A 21,328-nucleotide genomic window follows, 5' to 3' on the forward strand; every position below is an offset into this window, starting at 1 on the left:
AAGTTTTTTCATGAACCAGCCTGGCGTGGTGGCTCATGCCTGTAATCCCAGCACTTTGGGAGGCTGAGGCGGGTGGATCACAAGGTCAGGAGTTCAAGACCAGCCTGGCCAAGATGGTGAAACCTCGTCTCTACTAAAAATACAAAAATTAGCCAGGCATGGTGGCTGGTGCCTGTAATCCCACCTTCTGAGTTATCTGCAAAATACCCATATATTTAAGATTCTTACTTAAGTGAACACTTAATGTTCACAGGTTATAAAAATGGTTAAAAGGAATATATTTTGAAATGGTGACTAGCTTTGATAAATATCTCAGTTCACTAAATAATCTAGCAAAACTGGTAAAAATTAACAGATTAGGTAAGTGTAAATGAGATAAATGTCTGTAAATGGAATTTTCATGTAATTTAAAATCTTAAAGTATGTTAAATTAAATAATAGATGCTCATTAAATATCTGGGTCATTTCCAATTAAGATTAAAAAATTACCAGAAAACATGTTTCTGAAAATTATAAAATGGTTCTTATTTATAAAATACTGAGATGTGACAGTTTAAAATTGCTTGCTAAAATTTCAGGTTACTAAGAGTTAAAAATTCTTTTTTTTTGGGGGGGGTTCACTGCAACCTCCACCTCCTGGGTTCAAGCAATTCTCCTACCTCAGCCACCCCAGTAGCTGGAATTATAGGCATGCACTACCACATCGGGCTAATTTTTGTAATTTTAGTGGAGACGGGGTTTCATCGTGTTGCCCAAGCTGATCTCAAGCTTCTGGCCTCAAGGGAGCTGCCCGCCTCAGCCTCCCAAAGTGTTGAGATTACAGGCATGAGCTAGTGCTTGGCCTGAAAATTCTAATTTTTATATAATTTCATATGCAAAATGGGGCCAGAAAAGTGTTTTTTTTTTTAGGAAAATAATTATAAGATGGCATTAAAATGTGGGCTTTATTGAGAAAAAGAATAATTTTATATAATTTGGAGGTTATTTAAAGGTTGATTCAAAATATGGATTTAGGAAAGAAATAGAAACAAGATAGAAAGAAACCAGTAAGTAGAAAAGAGAGATGTAAAGAAAATTATGGATATGACACTATACATTTTGTTAAAAAAGTGAAAAAGAAAGGAAAAATTTTATATGAAAATAAATCTTGTATGATAAATTTCTGTCTTAACTAAAATGAATGGCTATTGAAGAAAGAGGAAGCATAGGACAGAGCAGAAAGTCCAAGCATGTCACTGGTGCACTAAGTCATGATAAGGTTCATGAAAAAAACTTTTTTTTTTTTTTTTGAGATGGAGTCTCACTCTTGTTGCCCAGGCTGGAGTGCAATGGCACGATCTCGGCTCACTGCAACCTCCGCCTCCCGGGTTCAAGCGATTCTCCTGCCTCAGCCTCCCAAATAGCTGAAATTTCAGGTGCCTGCCACCACGCCCAGCTAATTTTTGTATTTTTAGTACAGATGAGGTTTCACCATGTTGGCCAGGCTGGTCTCGAACTCCTGACATCACGTGATCCACCCTCCTTGGCCTCCCAAAGTGCTGGGATTACAGGCGTGAGCCACAGTGCCCAGCCTCTGTTTTATTTTTCTTACAATTTTTGTCATTATTGCCGAAGAAATCAGTTTCTTGTTCTATAGTTTCCTGTAGAATGTATCCTGTAGAGATTATAACCAGATGACTCTTATTAAGACACTTAAAATCTTACTTGCTGGCCGGGCGCGGTGGCTCATGCCTGTAATCCCAGCACTTTGAGAGGCCGAGGCGGGCAGATCACGAGGTCGGGAGATCCAGACCATCCTGGCTAACACGGTGAAACCCCATCTCTACTAAAAATACAAAAAATTAGCCCAGCGTGGTGGCAGGCGCCTGTAGTACCAGCTACTCAGGAGGCTGAGGCAGGAGAATAATGGCGTGAACCCAGGAGGTGGAGCTTGCAGTGAGCCAAGATTGCGCCACTGGACTCCAGCCTGGGCAACAGAGCGAGACTCCATCTCAAAAAAAAAAAAAAAAAAAATCTTACTTGCTATATGGTTATGCCTCTAATTTGATACAGAGTTAGATTCATTTGTTTTTTTTTTTCTTAATTTCTATTTTTAGGAGTTTTCTCTCTGTGTGTGTGTGTGTGTGTGTGCGTGTGCGTGTGTGTGTGTGTGTGTGTTTGAGACAGGGTCTCACTTTGTCACCCAGGCTGGAATGCAGTGGTGCAATCTCAGCTCACTGCACCCTCGGCCTCCCGGGCTCAAGCAATCCTCCCATCTCAGCCTCCAGAGTAGCTGGGACTACAGGCATGCACCACCACACCTGGCTAATCTTTGTATTTTTTCTAGAGACAGGGTCTTGCCATATTGCCCAGGCTGGTCTCAAACTCCTGAGCTCTGCCCACTCAGCCTCCCAAAGTGCTAGGATTACAGGCATGAGCCACTGTGCTTGGCCAGGAGTTCTTTATTAATATAATTTTTATTTTTAAATTGTATAAAACATACACATGAATCCAAAATAAAAAACTTCAAAACAAGTTATATTTAAAGACAACCAATTTCTATTCCTTCCCCCATTAGTAATCATTTTGTTTAATTTTGTAGTTGATTCTCTTGGCTAGAGGGAATTCTCTTGTTGTTGTTTTTTTTATATATATATGTAATTATAGCCCTTCCTGAGATACATGGTAGCACATTATACATTATTTTATCCACTTTACCTTTTTAAACGTATATCCTGGAGCTCATTCCATAGTAGTACTCTTAGTTCTCACTTAATGTTTTCAATAGGTTCTCAGAAACTGCAATTGTAAGGGAAATTATGTATAATAAAACCAATTTTACCATAGGTTAGTTGATGTAAACAAGAGGTAAGTTCCTACAGCATATTTCTTGTCAAAAAAAATTAGCAAACTTCTAAATAAAGATCCAAAACACTTCTAATATTAAACATTGAAATCAATGTAAGCTATAAATACATTTCAGAGACATTAATTTTAAAAGGAAGATAATTATTTACCCAGTTTTTGGTGAATCAGGGAGTGATAGCTGTCACAGTGGTAGTGGGTTAAGTCAAGGAATAAGTATTTGCAAAGAGAAAATTGTAAAGCCCACCTTCTACTACACAGTTCAAAAACAAACAATAATAAATACAGCGGGCTTGCTGAGTGCTTTTGCATTGCATAGTTTATTGTGATGCATTTGCTTTTGGTTTTTTTGAGACAGAGTCTCACTCTGACACCCAGGCTAGAGTGCAGTGGCACCATCTCAGCTCACTGCAACCTCCGCCTCCTGGGTTCAAGTGATTTTCCTGCTTCTGCCTCCCAAGTAACTGGGATTACAGGCATGTGCCACCACACCCAGATAATTTTTGTATTTTTAGTAGACATGGGGTTTCGCCATGTTGGCCAGGCTGGTCTCAAACTCCTGGCCTCAAGCAATCTACCCACCTTGGCTTCCCAAAGTGCTGGGATTACAGGCATGAGCCACCACACCCAGCCTACTGTGGTGCATTTGTATGATTATTGTATGCTTTACAAACTTTTATTTTACAATAATTAGTATTTGTTCTTCATTTTCCAACCTGCTTATTCCAGTTCAGGGTCGCAGGTAGCTGGAGCCCGTCCCAGAAGCTCAGGATGCAAGGTGTAAACCAGTCCTGGGCAGGATGCCATCCTATTATAGGGCGCACTCACACACACCCACACTCATTCAGACTGGGACAATGGAGAGACACCAATTCACCTAATATGCACATATTTAGGATGTGGGTGGGAACCTGAATGTCAGAGACGTTGGAACCAGAGCAACCCCATCTTGAATAAGGTCTAAGTAAAATAAGGCTGAGACCTACTGGGCTGAATTCCCAGGAGGTTAAGGCATTTTTAGTCACAGCATGAGATAGGAGGTTGGCACAAGATAAGACTTTGCTGATAAGGCAGGTTGTGGTAAAGAAGCTGGCAAAAACCCACAAAAACCAAGATGGCAATGAGAATAACCTCTGGTCATCCTCACTGCTCGTTATATGCTAATTATGAGGCATTAGCATGTTAAGAGACACTCTCACCAGCACTATGACAATTTACAAACGCCATGGCAACATCAGAAAGCTACCCTATACAGTCTAAAAAGCAGAAGGACCCTCAGCTCTGGGAAATCTTTACCCCTTTCCTCAGAAAGCTCATGAATAATCCATCCTTGTTTATCATATAATCAGGAAATACCATAAAAATGGGCAACCAGCAGCCCTCAGGGCTGCTCTGTCTATAGAGTAGCCTTTCTTTTATTACTTTCCTAATAAACTTGCGTTCACTTTACTCTATGGATTCACCTCAAATTCTTTCTTGCGGGAGATCCAAGAACCCTCTCTTGGGGTTTGGATCAGGATCCCTTTCCGGTAACAAGAATACCTGGAGAAAGCCCATGCAGACACAAGGAGAATGTGCAAACTCCACACAAACAGTGACCCTAGCCAGGAATCAATTTTTTTCATCAATGCTATAGCGAAATGATGTTGAATGAAACATTATTCAAGGACATGCTATATAGAGAGATAGCTTTCATTTCTTTTTAGAGCTAGAATCACCCCATTGTATGGATAGACAATAGTTCATTAGACTAATCCTCACTGATAGATGGAGGGTTGTCTGCCTGCTACCAACTCTTCAAGTGTTAACTCCTGTGGGCCCAGGCACTGCAGTAGGTTCAGGGGCTTCACTACCTTATCACGAAGACCAGGTGTTCTCATAGCTCTTTGACTCCTGTTATTCCTGCATAGATACCTCTAATTCCCAGCTGCCTCCTGTTTCTGTTTTGGGGAGGTTTTTGCTTCCTCTCTTTTCTCCTGCCCTCTCCTGTTTCTCTGCAACACCTTCCCTCCACTCTGCGTGGAAGGGCACACTGCTTTCCATATTACCCTCAAGGACCTCATTTTGTCTTCTCATTTCTCTTTTGGTAGAAAATCAAAAGAGCTCTTTATTTTTCTTTAATAACCTTATTATTTTGATAAAATAAGTAGGGCTTTCAGGCAGCCAGTGTCTCCAAGAAGTGACTCTCCACAAAACTCAAAAAAATAAAACTCTCATCTCCAGCACTCAGAAAACACTAAGCATTTTCATTTCAAACATTCTAACCACAGCTGCCCCCAAAATATTGAAGGTACGACCATGCTTCAAAGGTCATGGGCCATACAGCTGTGGAAAGAATAGTAGATATGCACATCCTGTGGGTTCTTCTTTAAAATTCATTTGCAATTGGAAGGAGTTCTATAACCATTCATTAATGTTAAATGTGGTTTTGTTTATCAGAGAGATTGGCCAGGCTGAGGCCAGAGCAGGACCTGCACACTTGATGAAGAAGGGCAGGGTTAAGGTAAGAAATAAAGAACTAATAAGAGAAAAGGGGTTGAGATAGGAGGGAAAGCTACACAAGGCAAGTTATGACTGTTCAGATTATCTTCCTATTAACCTTGACCTCCCTGGCCCCCTAAACACACCCTATGCGGATATGGACTTGCCTCCTCCTGCATTCTTCCTTTCCTCTATGTAATTATTAAATACCTACAATGCACCAGTGACTGTATCCGGGGATAGAATGGGGTTATTATCAGGCATAGTTTCTGCCTTCCTAGAGCTTAGTTTATGGAAAAGAAAGGTTATTTAAATAAATGAAAAGTTATAAATGTAACAAGTGCTATGAAGGTTCATGTGTTGAGTGGGTGTTTTAACAACATAACTCATCAAAGGCACTCTGGGAAGAGTAATTAGTATTAGCAAGAGAAAAGCTTTTTATCTGGGGCTTTTTCTCTTTAAGAGGCTGTAGATCAAAAAGGACGCCAGTACCGGGAAATAGGGTAAGGACCATAGAAGCAGAGGAACAGAAAAGCAAAGAAGGAAACCAAGGGACAATTTCTACAGCCTCATAAATGGGGACATACACTCAGATTGAAAAGTAACCCAAGAGGAACAAAAATAGATATTTTATATCCTTTCATCCACCTCTAAATGCTGAATGTGTTAATAATTGACTCTGAGGAATACTTAGCTCTTTCTGGTGATAAACTAAGTCTTAAGGGAAATGGCTGTGCTTTAATCAGGAGTAGGCCAAGGCTGTGTTCTGGAGCAGCATGACTCAGCGGGTTTGGAGTGCAGGCACACAACCCCCCACATTAGGTAACCACGCCATGTGAGGTGCATTAGGTGATCACCCATGTGAGCTTGTGCTTGGCTCACAGTCACTATTGTCTGTAAAAGGTATAATTACCCTGCTAACGCTGTACATATAGCTCGCTTGTGCCCAGAGAGAGAGTAAAGCCCTGTCAAAATTGTCTACGATTCCTCAAGTGTTTTTCCAGCTACCTGACACTCACCTACCAACTCCCCTCGGACTTCAGTTAGAACCTGACATAAGTCTGCGCATATTTCAGCCATTATGGGCCACAAAGGAGGGTTACAAATGTCAAGATAGCTTTTGTTTGTTTTGCTTTGAATAGGTAATACATTCATAAGGTTTAAACATTTTTTAAAAAATTAAATGAAACTTCTTTCCCTTACACCCCCATGGGTAATATCTTTATTTCATTTCTTCGTTATACTTCCAGAGTAATTTTATGCACATATTAAAACACATTTATGCCTAGTGTTCCATTATTGGAACACTAAGCATGTGGGAGTTATTTACATCCTACTACTCAAGGTCATTGCCAAGGTCTGATTGCAAAAATTCAAAAAAATTGCAACCTCAGGCATAAATGGGTTAAGATATATATACACAGATACTCTTTGACCCTCCTTCTTTACACAAGTATTACCATACCCTTGCACATTATTCTACTCATCTTTTCTTTTTCACTCAACAAAAACTTAGATGGTTTTCATATTAAAACAAAAAGAACTTTCTCCATTTTTTGTAGCTGGCTAGTTTTCTATTGTAAATGTATATCATTATTTATTTAACCAGACCACTGTCATAAACGTTTAAGTAATTTATAATACTTTACAATTACAAACAATGATGCTACCTTGAATAAGCATAATTTTGCCTGTCTAAAGTGTATTCGCCACTTAAATCCCTAGGAATGGAACTTTTGGGTCAAAGGGCATATATATTTGTAACAATAGTGATAGGTACTATTAAACTGCCCCCTATGAAAGCAAGAAAATGTACCTTCCCAAGTAATGTATGGTAGAGCCTGTTTCCTCCAGCCTTGCTAACACCATGTGGTGTGTAACCTTTGGATTTTATTCAGTCTGACAGCTTGAAAAATAATATCTCAGTGTAGTTTCCACTTTTATTTCTCTTCTTGTGAGTGGGGATAAGCATCTGTTTATGTATTTGGGGCTCTATATTTCATGGGATTGTTTGTTCATATCCCTTGCCCATTTTTCTATTGGGTTGTTGTTCCTTTATAAACTGGTTAGAACTCTATATTAGGGGCAGAACCCTTTGCCTGTGATTTGGATTATGAATACTTTTCTCCATTTTTATTTACCTTTCATGCATATTTTTATTTTATTCATGGTGTTTTTGCCATGCAGAAGTTGTTGTTGTTTTGGCAAAATGTAACAATCTTTTTCACTGGATTCTAGATTTTCTGGATTCCAGTCATAGTTAGAAATGTCCAGGGAAGATAAAAGTTAACTATATGCTGAAAACATTTAGTAAGTTTTGGGGAAAATAAATATTTAAAAGACCGACAAACACTGGTAGATTATGGAGTACTCGAAAGCCCCACTTTCAAGGTGTTGCCAGAATAAAAGGTTAATGGAAAGGCCTCACTTGTTCTTGTGCTGGTTTTGGGCAGAGGTGAAACTGCCAAAAAATTAAAGGCTAGTTTTTTTTTAATTGATGGGTAATACACATATAGTAAATTGAATAAAGGGCACTCAAGTATCCAACTCAATAAATTTTCACATATGTATAGACCTGTGTAACTACCACACAGATAAAGACACCATGAATCCCAAGTTCTTGATCACCTGACAAATGGAAGAAGAAGGGATATTTAGTTCTTTGAGTTAGAGAAATTTTTCTCCAGTGCAATGGAGTAGGGAGAGTAAAGGGAATGAAGAGTCATGGGCATCAAACCAGCACTGTTGGAGTAACCTGCAGGATCTGGGGAGCCCGAAGGTCCTCCCCAAATTCTCTCTCTTGTTAGAACTTATTTGCAGGAAAAAGGTATTGAGAATCCAGAAAACAGGACAGGGTGGCTGAGATGTCATCTCAGGCCTAAGTCTTGGTGGGCAAAATAAAGATAACTCTATAGAAGTGGATTGAGGTGTGGCTGCTGCATTAGAGACAATGCGCATTTGAAGATAAAATTTAGGAGAACTGACTTACAGTATTGGGCTGGCATTTAATCCTTTCTTTACTCTTTTCATAATCTCCCCTTCTTATTTGGTTCAAACAAAATTTCCAGGGGGAATGAAAGTGGGGTAGAATAGGAACAAAAATAAGCCAAGGAAAAGGTAAGGCACACAGTAAACCCTCATTCACCTCCCATCTTCTATTCGTATTCTTCCCAAGCTTTTTAAAAATATAATTACAAGCTTCACACAGGTGTAAAGAGACAAAGGGGTATAAAATGAAAAGTAAAATTATTCTCCTATTTACCCCATATCTCATGCAAGTTGGAAGGGGAAACTCCTTAGTCTTAATGTTTCCTTCCACGTGGAGATGTGATATTCCTGGCCTCTCTCCACTCCACATGGAATTCACTTTAAAATGTGGCTTCATCTGAGTAGCAAACTTCAGGGAAAATAAAAAGCCAAACCCGTGCATTCCTGGCTCAGCTCCTTCCTTTCTTTCACCTGGGAGCTGGCACCCCGAGGGAGAACGTGTTTGCTGCTTTTCCAGGTGCAGGCTTTTCCCAAAATGTGGGAAGGGCTGCCCTGATCCAGCACTTTTGTAACTGCCTGGATAAAGTTCCTTCTACTAAAGGAACTTATTATGCCTTTTAGCTCTCACAGCAAGTTATGTTCTCCAAGTTAGATTTTATTAATAATAAGGTAAACATTTGAATCTTCCATCAACCTTATTCCTTGCCTTATTCCTTGATTTGTTCAGAAACTGAATGTGGAAGAGGATTTGCTCTCTTCAGAGGCTTCAATAACACCTATTTATGACTGTTTGAGATTTCAATTCAAAAGAATACACTTACAACTCTATTTCTTGATGTGTCAGCTTTTGGAGTATCTGTTGGTCCTACTTTGTAAATAAGGAGGGATCTAGCTCACTAACTAGCTACTTCTTCTCCAAAAAATTGTTAGCATTTTTTAGTTTTAGCTCTGCCACTGAAACTACATTTAAAAAAATTTTAACAGTGAGAAAATTATGACAGTGAAAGAGATCTAACCTAACCAACTCCATCTTGTTTCTAACCTTCAAGGTCTCGTTGTTCATTCCTGGGTGTAGGCCAAACTAACTTTGGGAGGAACTTAGTTTATAGTTTAACTTTGAAACAAAGATGATAACACCCCTTTCCTGAAACAAGCCCTCTTCTTGCCTGGGGACAAGGCTACCTTTGTAGGACTAATAAATTAGCTGTAAGATTAGAAATTATGGTTTAGGAATCATGCAGCTACAGGCCACAAGATTCAAAACCTCCTCAATTGCTCCTAGGGATAATAACACTATTAGAAAACCTAAGATTGGTGCTCAAGGTATTTTTCAGACTCTGGCATCACTGAGATCGATGAAACTGGTTCATCTGATCTTGCGGTCCCCACCCAGGAGCTGACTCAGTGCAAGAGGACAGCTTTGACTCCCTACGATTTCATCTCTGACCCAACCAGTCAACACTCTCCACTCCCAGGCCCCCTCCCTACCAAAGTATCCTTAAAAAACTCCAGTCTCTGGATTTTCAGGGAGATTGATGTGAGTAATAACTCTGTCTTCTGCATGGCATGGCTGGCCTCAGGTCAATTGAACTTTCTTTACTGCAATGCTGTGGTCTTTGTGCAGCAGGCAGGAAGAACTTGTTGAGTGGTTATAACACTGGTAATCTTTGTAACTTTAAAGAACTTTATCTTCTATTTTTGTATCTACTTCAGATAGTATTCTCAATGCTCTGATTTATAAACTGAGCAATTAGTTCCCTACATTTTGCTCCAAAATTTCCCCCTCTACCACCTTCCAGTTTATCAACTCTATCTTTAAGTCTTACACTATTAAAGCTTACAATATTTTTATTTTATGTAAACTTACACATAGGTACATACGTGTAATTATTACAATTAAATGTCCTAATGTTTTTCTAAAGGCCAAAGCTGAAAAACAATTATTAATACTTAAAATATGATGATTCCGGAAATACTATTCTTAGCAGAACAATTGATATGATAGGACCCACAAAGAGTGAAACATAATCGTAGGTCAATATACCATATTGCTTGAAGGAACTTTTTCCAAAGTCAAAGCCAAATGGATATTCTCTTCTTACATCCCATCAATTCCTCAATGCCCTTCCAGATTTTTTGTTGCTTCATGTTTAGACAATGCATTTCGTACAGATTATTTTCCCCCATTGTATTAGTTTGTTCAGGCTGCCATAAAATACCACAGATTAAGTAGTTTAAACAAAAGAAATTTATTATCTCACAATTTTGAAGGCTGGAAGTTCAACATCAAGATGCCAACAGGGTCAGTTCCTAATGAGGCCTCTCTTCCTGGCTTACAGACAACCACCTGCTCACTGTATCCTCACATGGACCTTCCTCTGTGCATGCATGCAAAGAGAAAGAGCCCTGATGTCTCTTCCTCTCCATTAAGGACACTAGCCCTATGGGATTAGGAACCTACACTTATGAATTCATATAAACTTAATTACATTAGTAAAGTCCCCACCTCCAAATATAGTCACATTAGGGGTTAGGATTCAACTTATGAATTTAGGAAGAGTGAAACAATTCAATCCATAACACCTGTGTTTGTTCAAAATCTACAAATGTAGTAAATACTAAGATAACAGGGTATTTATAGAGGTATTTGCCAATTCTCTAGAATAGGTTATTCTAGAGGTAAGCCCCTATTCCATATATAGAGAAAAGTATTCATTTACCAAGAGTTTGGAAATGTTAGGATGCCCTAAAACAGGGCCTCCAAACCCCAGGCCACGGACCAGTATTGGTCCATGGCCTGTTAGGAACCGGGCTACACAGCAGGAGGTAAGTGGTAGGAGACCAAGCAAAGCACCATCAGTATTTACAGCCACTCCCCACTGCTTGCATTACCACCCAAGCTCTGCCCCGTCAGATCAGCAGCGGCATTAGATTCTCATAGGAGCACGAACCCTACTGTGCACTGTGCATGCAAGGTATCTAGGTTGCGGGCTCCTTGTGAGAATCTAATCCCTGATGATCAGTCAGTCTCCCATTAGCCCCAGATCAGAACGTCTAGTTGCAGGAAAACAAACTCAAGCCTCCTACTAAGTCTACATTATGGTGAGTTGTATAATTATTTCATTATATATTATAATATAATAATAATAGAAATAAAGTGCACAATAGATTTAATGCACTTGAATCATCCCAAAACCACCCCCACCTCCGGTCCCTGTTAAAATTGTCTTCCACAAAACTGGCCCCTGCTGCCAAAAAGGTTGGGGACCACTGCCCTAAAACTAAACCATGGGCTTATCTCCTCTGGGAAATATGCATAACATATTATAATTCCCAGGCCAAATTACTCCTGTCCTCAGAGACAAACCAAATTTTTACCTGAGACCTAGAGCTTACCACTAGATAACCCATGGCTGGGATAATTGTTCCTGAAGGCACTAAGGATTATGCTGTGGGTCTTTGTCTTAGCTTTTCTGTGTTGCTATAACAAAACACCTTAGAATGGGTAATTTATAAACAACAGAAACTTATTTCTCACAGTTCTAGAGGCTGGAAGTCCAAGATGGAGGCACCAGGAGATTCTGTGTCTGGTGAGGGTCCAATCTCTCCTTCTAAGATGGCACCTTGTTGTTGCGCCCTTGGGAGGGGACAAATGCTGTGTCCTCACATGGCAGAGGAACAGAAAGGCAAAAGGGGAAACCTAAATTAGTTCTCTCCAGCCCTTATATTAAGTCACTAATCCATTCATGAGGACAAAGTCCTCATGATGTAATCATTTCCCAAAAAGCCCCTCCTTATAATACTATTGCAATGAAGAGTAAGTTTCCACATAAATTTTGCAGAGGACACACATTCAAACCATACCAGCCTCAACCTCCCCACTCCATCAGTCCCACATCCTAGTTAAGTCTGGATAGATACTCGGAGAGCTGAGGACCCAGGTGCGCACTCTCTTCATAAAACCAGAGTAAAAGGCATCTTAGATATCAACTCATCCAGAGTTCTTCTCTTTACAGTCAAGAAAACAAAAACCGAGCAAATTTAGACAATGGGTTTATGTCCAAATTATACAAGGTTCAATTACACTGGAACCCAGGATTTCCGGCTTTTTTGTTGTTGTTGTTCTGTGTCCTGTACTTGAAACAACGATGCCTTTCAAGTCTCCTCGATAGCAGGGGAACTCTGGAATTCAGAGAAGCTGCCTGATTTTTATAGATGAATATCCATTCACCCCCAATAAGAAGTGTAAATTGTGTCTCTGTTCCAAAGTTTGATATCTAATTACCGTCAGGAGCTGAGTTGGAGAGTGAGGAGCTGACAGGTGTTAATGTGGTCAATTAAGACAACAAGCCAAGCTGAAAGTAACAATTAAGCTTTTGTTCACTGACTGCAATTGTATAAGCAAGAGGCCAACAGGACAAAACACCAGCTCTCTAATGTTCCATTTTTCCCCACGGAACAGCTCCAGGGGAGGATCATCAGATGGATCAATCCAGAATGGGGGATTCGCTCACTGCCTTAGGGATGGGAGACGGGTTGGGGACAAGGAGTGGAAAAGTACTGAATATTGAGTCACAATGTCACAATGGAGACAAGTGTCTTGATAAGGAGATCTCTGAAAGGAAGCGTTTGGACTAGGAATGTAGAAATGTGTAGGAGCATGGCCAGTCTGGGAGGCACTGTGTCCTTGATTGCAACTCCCTCCAGACCATGCACCAATTGTGGTGTGGGAAGGACAGTTTCCCCCATGAGGCCTGCCAGATAAAGCCTTTGTAATTGCCTGTGATCAGGACAGAAAGATCACTGGTAGGATTTTGACCGGGAGCCAGCCTCCTCAATCACATATGGTGACACACCTGTCCCCAGATGTGTTCACAAATAGTCCGTAAGTCCTTATACATGACTTTTGCTTAATGTATATTTTAAACACCATAGCCGACTAGAGTCAGAATAAAGCTAATTATCACCAAATTTTCTCCACAGTAAATTGTCTTCTCATCCATCATAAGGGTCACAACCAACACTCCTCTAACAAAAGACAGGTTAGCAAGAAAAAAGCATAACAAATTTATTTCAAAGTTGTATGTGACATCAGAGTCAGAAATGAAGACCCAGGGAAGACTATCTTTATGCTTAGGTACAATGAAAAATGGACAGCCATGAAGAAATGTGATTGGACAAAAAGGTAGGATCTAATGGTTAGAGACGGAAGGGGAAACCCAGCAAGGCCTGTTTATTCAGATGCTTCTTGGCCTCTCTGTGTAGCATTCCTTTCTCCCAGGTATGGGGCAGGATCCCTCTGGAACAAGGGTCTTATGACCTACAGTAAGATAAAGCAGGCCAGGGAATTTCTTTATGGCCAGCTCCTACACAGAAAGACAGGGGGAGATTAGAGTAATACTCCTGGGTTTTAATGGCTTGCTTTGGGGAGAATGGTTCTAGTTTCTATGATCCACCTTAAGGAAGATAAATTCTGGTTTCCATGACTTGCTTCAAGGGAGAAAGAAGGATGGAAGACAGGAGGATGGGAAAGTCAGAAAGACCTTGATTCTAAAATTGCTTCTAAGGCCTTCCAACCTCCTTCGGTTACAAGTACTCAGCATGCCAAAGCGCCATACTTTGGGGATTGTGCTCTGAGCCCCAACAACACCAAAGATGCTACAATTAGATATTATTATGCATTAAAGTGCATGCTTTTCTGTGCTCTAACACAAAGCTGGATACAACTGTGAGAACTCAACAAATACATGTTTAGATTGCTTTTGTTTGTTTGTTTTGGTTACTATAAAGATCTGAATATAATTAATAGTGTATTTCCTTTGCTTGCAGTATATGGCTTTCAATTTTACCTATTAATTTTATTATCCTATTCATTGTATACGGTTTTAATTACAATATCCTCAAATCTTTCTTGGTAGAAATAAAGAAGATAATTGAATACAGATAGTACAGTAAATACATGTCATCTGAAATGGGAAATGCTGTGGCTACTCCCCAAGGAGATTTCATCCTCAGACATTCCAGACAATACAGACAAATCCCCCTTCCCTATTCCTGCCTCCAAACCCCACCTGCTTCCCTGCACTCAACGCATTTCCCAAACTAGGACAGGAACATGTGGGAAAAACAAAGTGGAAAAGGGAAGCAATTCGCAGCCTAAACCAAGCCAAACCGTGTTTCCACCCATTTGTTGGACTTTTAAAAACTTGCTAAAGCAAATTTAACTCTGCAAATGTGTATTTTAAAAGGTCGGCTATTGAATGTGGGACGGAAATTGCACTGCTATGCAAGATTGAAGTGTTGTGTGAAATTTCAGCAATCGTGCCCATTAACAGAAAAAAAATATTTACTGTAGGGTCTCTTTCCAGTACCAAGCCTTGGTTAGCTGACGGCACTGGAATGTGCTAGCCAGGGGTACTCTGCTGCCATGTTACCCACCACATCTTCAAAGCTGGAACATCTCCATCTATGCCTTTCTACATTCAATGTGTTTACATACCTTTCTCTATTAAAATAAACACCATGCAGAATGTTAACAGACTGGATTAAAGTGGAAATAGACATGAAGTTGGGGGGCAAGCATTAAGCATCATCTTTCTGCTTCTTCCCAGCTGTGCCACAGGCTTGGAACACTTTAAATAGGCTTGGGTGGAAAAGATACCAAAATTAGCTTTGAATTTTCTAGGCTTTTGTTTTTTTGTTTTTTTGGGTTTTTTTTTGCTGATTTCAGACACTTCAAGGCATTATTTAAAAGTAGGCTCCTGGTCTTTTCTTTCCCTGTGTTTCTTTTCTTTTCTTTTTTTTTTGATAACTGATTTAAAAGTTCTCTGTACTACCTTGCTCACCTTTTTTCTTACCATTCCCTTTACAATTGTTTTAACCTTTCTCCTACCTAGCTCAGTCTGCTTTTTGTATGCAGGCAGCCAACAGGATACAAACTGTAAATTATGTTTGGCCTGACTTACTGTTTCTACATGCTCGGATGTAGAGAATAAGAATCTAAAAGTATAGGTTTTTCCATCTTCTGGAAAAAAAAAAATCCATGCTATACAGGTTAGCCTAAAATTTTTAAATGAATGCAGTTGTCCTATGTTATACTTTAGTCACAGGCCCTTTGAATAGAGCCAAATCCCAGCTGCACCAATGTCTTCTTGGCTGGATATGAACAGTGCCATTGCCTGGGTTCTCATTGCTTTTCTGGCCCAGATCAGCAGATCTTCCCACAACCACACCCAGCCCTGCCCTTCTCCTTGAGTGTAAGGCAGGAAATAATAAGGCCTGAATAAGGAAATAAAGGCCACGACACTATTTTAGTGGCCTTAGACTCTTCATCAACCAGAAACACTAATGGTCCCTGGTTTCCTTCTGGCCGTTCTTCAGGACCATCAGTAGCACAGCCACTGCTTCAGCCTCTTTTATTTGTTCACACACAAAAAAAATTATCCTAAATGATTGCTCAGTCAGTTATCCTTTCCATGTGTTTCTTTTACTAAGAAAGACAAAATGTACACATGAGGGAAATACATTTCCATCATTTACCCACAACTATATAAATGAATATTTTGGAATATTTACAATGTATTAGGATTAACTGTAGGATTATCGTTTTCAAGGAAATGTACTAAACTTAGTCACAAGCAATGAGTCGGTCTCATTCCAGAAATCATTCAGTGGTGCCATAAGATCAAAGGTAACAAGAACTTCTTCATGGAAATAGGCCAAAAACAATATGTAGTATAAGAAACCACTCCAGACTATTTTCTGTCTAAATGTAAATAACAAAAGCAATATTATAAACTGGACAAGAAGAAACTTAAATGAGAGTGCTAGTAAATATTATCCATCCCAGTAGAACTACAACTTGCCAAGGCTTGGGGAGAAACTGTGTAACTGATACTGTTACAAATAAAGAGGAGGGATTTGGCATTTTCATGCAGGCAGACATGCTATCTATATATGTATGTGATATCAGGCAGCAAGGAAGACAGACAGTGTCATCCTTATAGTAAGCATCCAGGAAAACAAGGTTCACAGACAGGACCTTAGAATCTATGCTTCTTCCCGAAAAGAAGAATCAGTTTTCCATTTGGATCTGCCATCAGGACACTTATTATCCCACTAAGAATAATTGCCTTGGTGACGATGAGGCACATAACACAAAGGAACAAGGGAAACAGCATCCAGTCTCAGGTTTCAAGACCAAATCAAGGCAGTGTGGTGAATAGCGCAGGGATTTCTGCCTGTTTTGTTCATTGATATGTCCTAAGTGCTTATAATGGTGCCTGAAGATAGTAGGTGATTGATAAATATTTACTAGATGAATGCATGATGAATGAATAAGCAATGATTCAACATTATTCACACTGAAGGATGAACTATTTCTTGGAACATGTAAGCATCAGACATTTTGCAAAATGTTTAGAAAATGTGGTAAGTAGCCTCCTTTGTTTGCTATTCAGCTACCAAATGTTTCATCTAAAATATATTTAAAGCAAGGACATAGTATAGTTCATGTTTTTGAAAAAAATAAGTATTCTGGACCTACTATGTGCAAATCATTGTAACCTGTAAGGATATGAGCTCTGATATAAGAAGCAAATCACGAGTATGAGAAAAAAGATAAATGACTTACACAAAAGATGAGCAGATTTTGGATATCACAAAGAAAAAAAATGACCCTTGTTTTAACCGTCTGGGCCTTGGTAGGTAGTAACCAGAAGCTCACATGAAAAACCTACTCTTCAAGTTTTAATATTTTTTCTACTTGGTTAGATTGTGTCAGTTAGGATTTGGTCAAGAAGACAGAAATCACTCTAGGTATTTCAAGAAGGAAGGGATTTAATACGGAGAATTAGAGCCCTTACACAAAACCACTGTCAGGACTAGGAGAAGAAAAGTTGGGGAAGCTCTTCATAGTTTTCAGGACATCAGGAAATTCAGAGATCAGAAGAAACCTCTGCTAATGATCTCAACTTCCTGCAGTACCAAAGTGGATGATTTCCAGAAGAATACCTAAAAGCTTCAGGCAAAGCCTCATGTCTGCTCTTTGCCAAGATTTGTTTATCTGCTTGCCCACAGCTGCTGAGTCAATGATGGCTTCTCCTCTTTTGCCTTCGGTTCTACTCTGAATCTCAAGGAGTGACCTCCATACATGGAACCTGAATTAGAAATCCAGTGACAAAGCAGTTTGGAAAATATAATTTCCAGGCTTCCAGATCCTACATGATAAGGGAGAAAACAGATGGGAGTAAGACTGTTGCTAACATTCCAACAGAAATCCAGCACAAAGATTGAGGCTAAGTCTATCATCAAATGTAAATGGTTTTCATCCATCATATGGACTCAGTCACTCTCCTGTGGAAGTTTTGTAGTTCTTGTCTTCCTAAAACTCTCATATTTGGCTGGGCGTGGTGGCTTATGCCTGTAATCCCAGCACTTTGGGAAGCCGAGGAGGGCAGATCACCTGATGTCAGGAGTTCAAGACCAGCCTGGCCAAGATGGTGAAACCCCATCAACCCCATCTCTACTAAAAATACAAAAATTAGCTAGGTGTAGTGGTGTGCACCTGTAATCCCAGCTACTCGGGAGGCTGAGGCAGTAGAATCGCTTGAAACTGGGAGGTGGAGGTTGCAGTGAGCCAAGATGGCACCATTGCACTCCAGCCTGGGCAACAAGAGTGAAACTCCGTCTCAAAAATAAATAAATGAATAGTCTCATATTCAAGAAACCCCTCTAGTATCATCATAGAAGATATATGCACTGAGTAGAACCTACTGACTACTGTTTTGTTGTCCGGAATGGACAAAACCTTGTAAGCAGTTTGCCTGCGGACTTCTTGGGAAACTGTATTTCAATTAAGCTTTATTTCCACTAGAGTGTGTTGCCTGATGCTCTGGGAGGACATGACAACCTGGGGAGGAAAGGGTGGATATTTTCAGGGAAGGTATGCAGGGGTAGATTAAAATTTAGTAGGTTCTTTGAGCAGAACAGATAGCAGTGGGCCATCAAGGCAATGGAAACAGCATGTGATAAGCCTCCACTAGAATTTAACAGAACGGGGAACATGAGTCTCTCTCGACCCTTTACATGTTTTCTTGTATCCACTCAATAGACCTTCACTTTAAGTTCTCTTTCTGGTTAGTGAGATCTGTTGGGGGAAAATGGCATATTCTAGAAGTAGGACTAAGGAGAAGATAGAGAGTAGAACAATATACTGGGGTCATATTCCTCATTTAAAACAAAACAAAAGAATAGTTTCCATCAGCCCTCCCAACCTGAGGCTGCCAGTTGAGTCCCCCGTGGCAGTGCAAGGAAGGGTAAGCATAAACCACCTCACCTCCTTGCACACCCTGGCCACTCCCTTGCCCTCCGTTCCTCTCTCCACAAGGGAGCTTCCCTGGCCACCCAGGCTGTGAGCAGTGTTCTGCTCTGGAGGGAATGCCTCTGGGAACAGGATTATGGTCCTGTAACCCTGCCCTCCCTCTTCTCACTGATTTCCTTGGGCTAGGGAGTGCTGAAAACCAAGAACAAGTATCAGGTTCTTATTTTGATCTCTAAACTAAGAAAAATACTCTTTTATCTTTTTCTCTCCAGTCCTTAGGGAGTTTTTCTCCTGTAAGTGCAAGGGAAATTCAGGCTCCAAAAAGCCACCTAGGAAGATGACCTAGGGCCAGCCCAAGAATCCACACCCTCTTCTCTCCAGCACATATAGCAGTAACTGTACCAGAGAGCTTAGCCAAAAGCAACATGTGGTTGTGCAAGGAGAGAAAGGGTGAGAAAATGCATTAAGATTTTTAAGATGCTACTTCTTCACTGAGTTCCCTTGCTAAAGGTGAGTGAAGATAAGTACTTGAAGAGCAAAAATACATTGAGAACTAGCCAAAGCACTAGAATCCTGCTTTATAGGGCAAGGATGTAGAAAGGACAGAGAGAGAGAGAGAGAGAGAGAGGGAATGAGACAGAGAGAGAGAATGAATGAGAGACAGAGAGAAAGGAGAAAGAGAACTTTAATTTTTTTCAAGCAAAACTAAAATCTTGGCCAGGCGTCGCGGCTCACACCTGTAATCCCAGCACTTTGGGAGACCGAGGCTGGTGGATCACTTGAGGCCAGGAGTCTGAGACCACCTGGCCAACATGGTGAAACCCTGTCTCTACTAAAAATACAAAAAACAATTAGCCAGGCATGGTGGTGGGTGCCTATAATCCCAGCTACTTGAAAGGCTGAAGCAGGAGAATCGCTTGAGGCCAGGAGGCAGATGCTGCGGTGAGCTGAGATCACACCACTGCACTCCAGCTTGGATAATAGAGCAAGACTCTGTAAAAAAAAAAAAAAAAAAAAAAAAAAAACTAAAATATCTAGTATGAGGAATGAGGAAGATTATGTTAGTTGCATACACTTTCATATACATTAGCAGCACATAGAAAAGACTGAAAATAAGTTGATAATATTTTTCTTTTCAGTGTGTTCACATTCCCAATCTGAGGGGTGGGGTGCTTCAATTTATGTTTTTCCCCATTATATAATGTGGAATGTAATTAAGGAAGAATCATTACTGGACTAATCCTCCCCTTGTATTAAATCTCTATAATAATGAATAATCAGTTATAAGGGAAAAGGGATTAAAATTAAAAGGCTAAAACTACAGGTTGAGCAAACAAACACAGCCACAATTATGTGATTGTAAGAATAACTTTCCATGAAGCTAATAGATGCTACATAGCAAAATATATTATTACAAACCCAACTGTCCCCAGACTGGAAAAAAAAAATGTATGAGGCTTAAAAAATGCTGGATTATTTTGAGTAAGAATTAGACTCAAAATGAGAAATGAAAATGAAAAGTACTACTTCTATATCTCTTTAATTGACTGGTACTCTTTGCCATCAGATTTACCACCCCAGAAGCCTACATGAAATTATAAAACCTAGAAAAATGACAAAGCTAGAGAAAAATTCCAGCAGATGTATTTTTGAAACCTAAATTTTTAAAGCTCCTCTCTGAAATAAATCTCTAAATGTCACTACTTTCAGAATGTATTAGAGAATTTCAAAATCGCCTTTTTTTTTTTTTTGAGAATTGCCCAGGACAATGTTATACAAGTGTCTTTGATAAAGCCTGTCCTAATATACCAGAAGCATTTCTGAACAGTTGAATCATCACCATCAAAACAAAATCGTATGTTCAGGAAAGTAGTTTTTTCTCCTGCAGTCGTGTTTTCCTTCCTTTTTGCGGGGGCATGCAGAAGATAGGGTCTCTATCATCCTATCACCCTGCAGCCCACTGCAGCCTTGACCTCCTGGGCTCAAGCAATTCTCCTGCCTCGCGCCACAACGTGCCGGGATTACAGGTGTGAGTCACTGCACCAGCCTTCCTTTCATTTTTTATGACAATTTCAAGATGATTTTCAGCTTTGGTTTTTCTACATAGTGTTTTCCTTCAGGGATTCTATTGAAGTTTTATGGGGGAGAAGACTTCATTGTCCAGGACAGTCTCCAACATTGTGCAAATTTGGTATTCCTGATCCTTGTTCACTAAATCAAGTAACATCTCCCAAATGCCTACGAGGAGAGTGGATTTCATGGAGTTGAGAACCACTATACCGCAAATGCATGTTTCTATATGCACAACTGCTGTTTATCATAGCCCTAAAGACAATTTACACTTCTTGTGGCTGGGACACCACGTTTCTTAATCATAATGCAGATTTTCTCTGAGCGTGTATACATCTCCGTTCAAGGCATGGTTCCTTCTGAACATGGATCCATTCTTGCTATTCAACATGACCGTGGCTGTTTAGTGTTTTCCTTTTTTTTAATTGCATACATTTAAAGTGTATAATTATTTGTGTTATCTTATTTGAAGGCATGAACAAATATGGAAGTAGAATTTATTTATTTATTTAATTGTTTAAAGAGATGGGGTCTCTCTGGAGCTCAGTGGTATAATCACAGCTCACTGTACCTTGAACTTCTGGCCTCAAGTCATTCTCCTGCTTCAGCCTCCCCAGTAGCTAG

The sequence above is a fragment of the Nomascus leucogenys genome, chromosome 7b (genome assembly GCF_006542625.1).
Source record: "Nomascus leucogenys isolate Asia chromosome 7b, Asia_NLE_v1, whole genome shotgun sequence".
NCBI lineage: Eukaryota > Metazoa > Chordata > Mammalia > Primates > Hylobatidae > Nomascus > Nomascus leucogenys.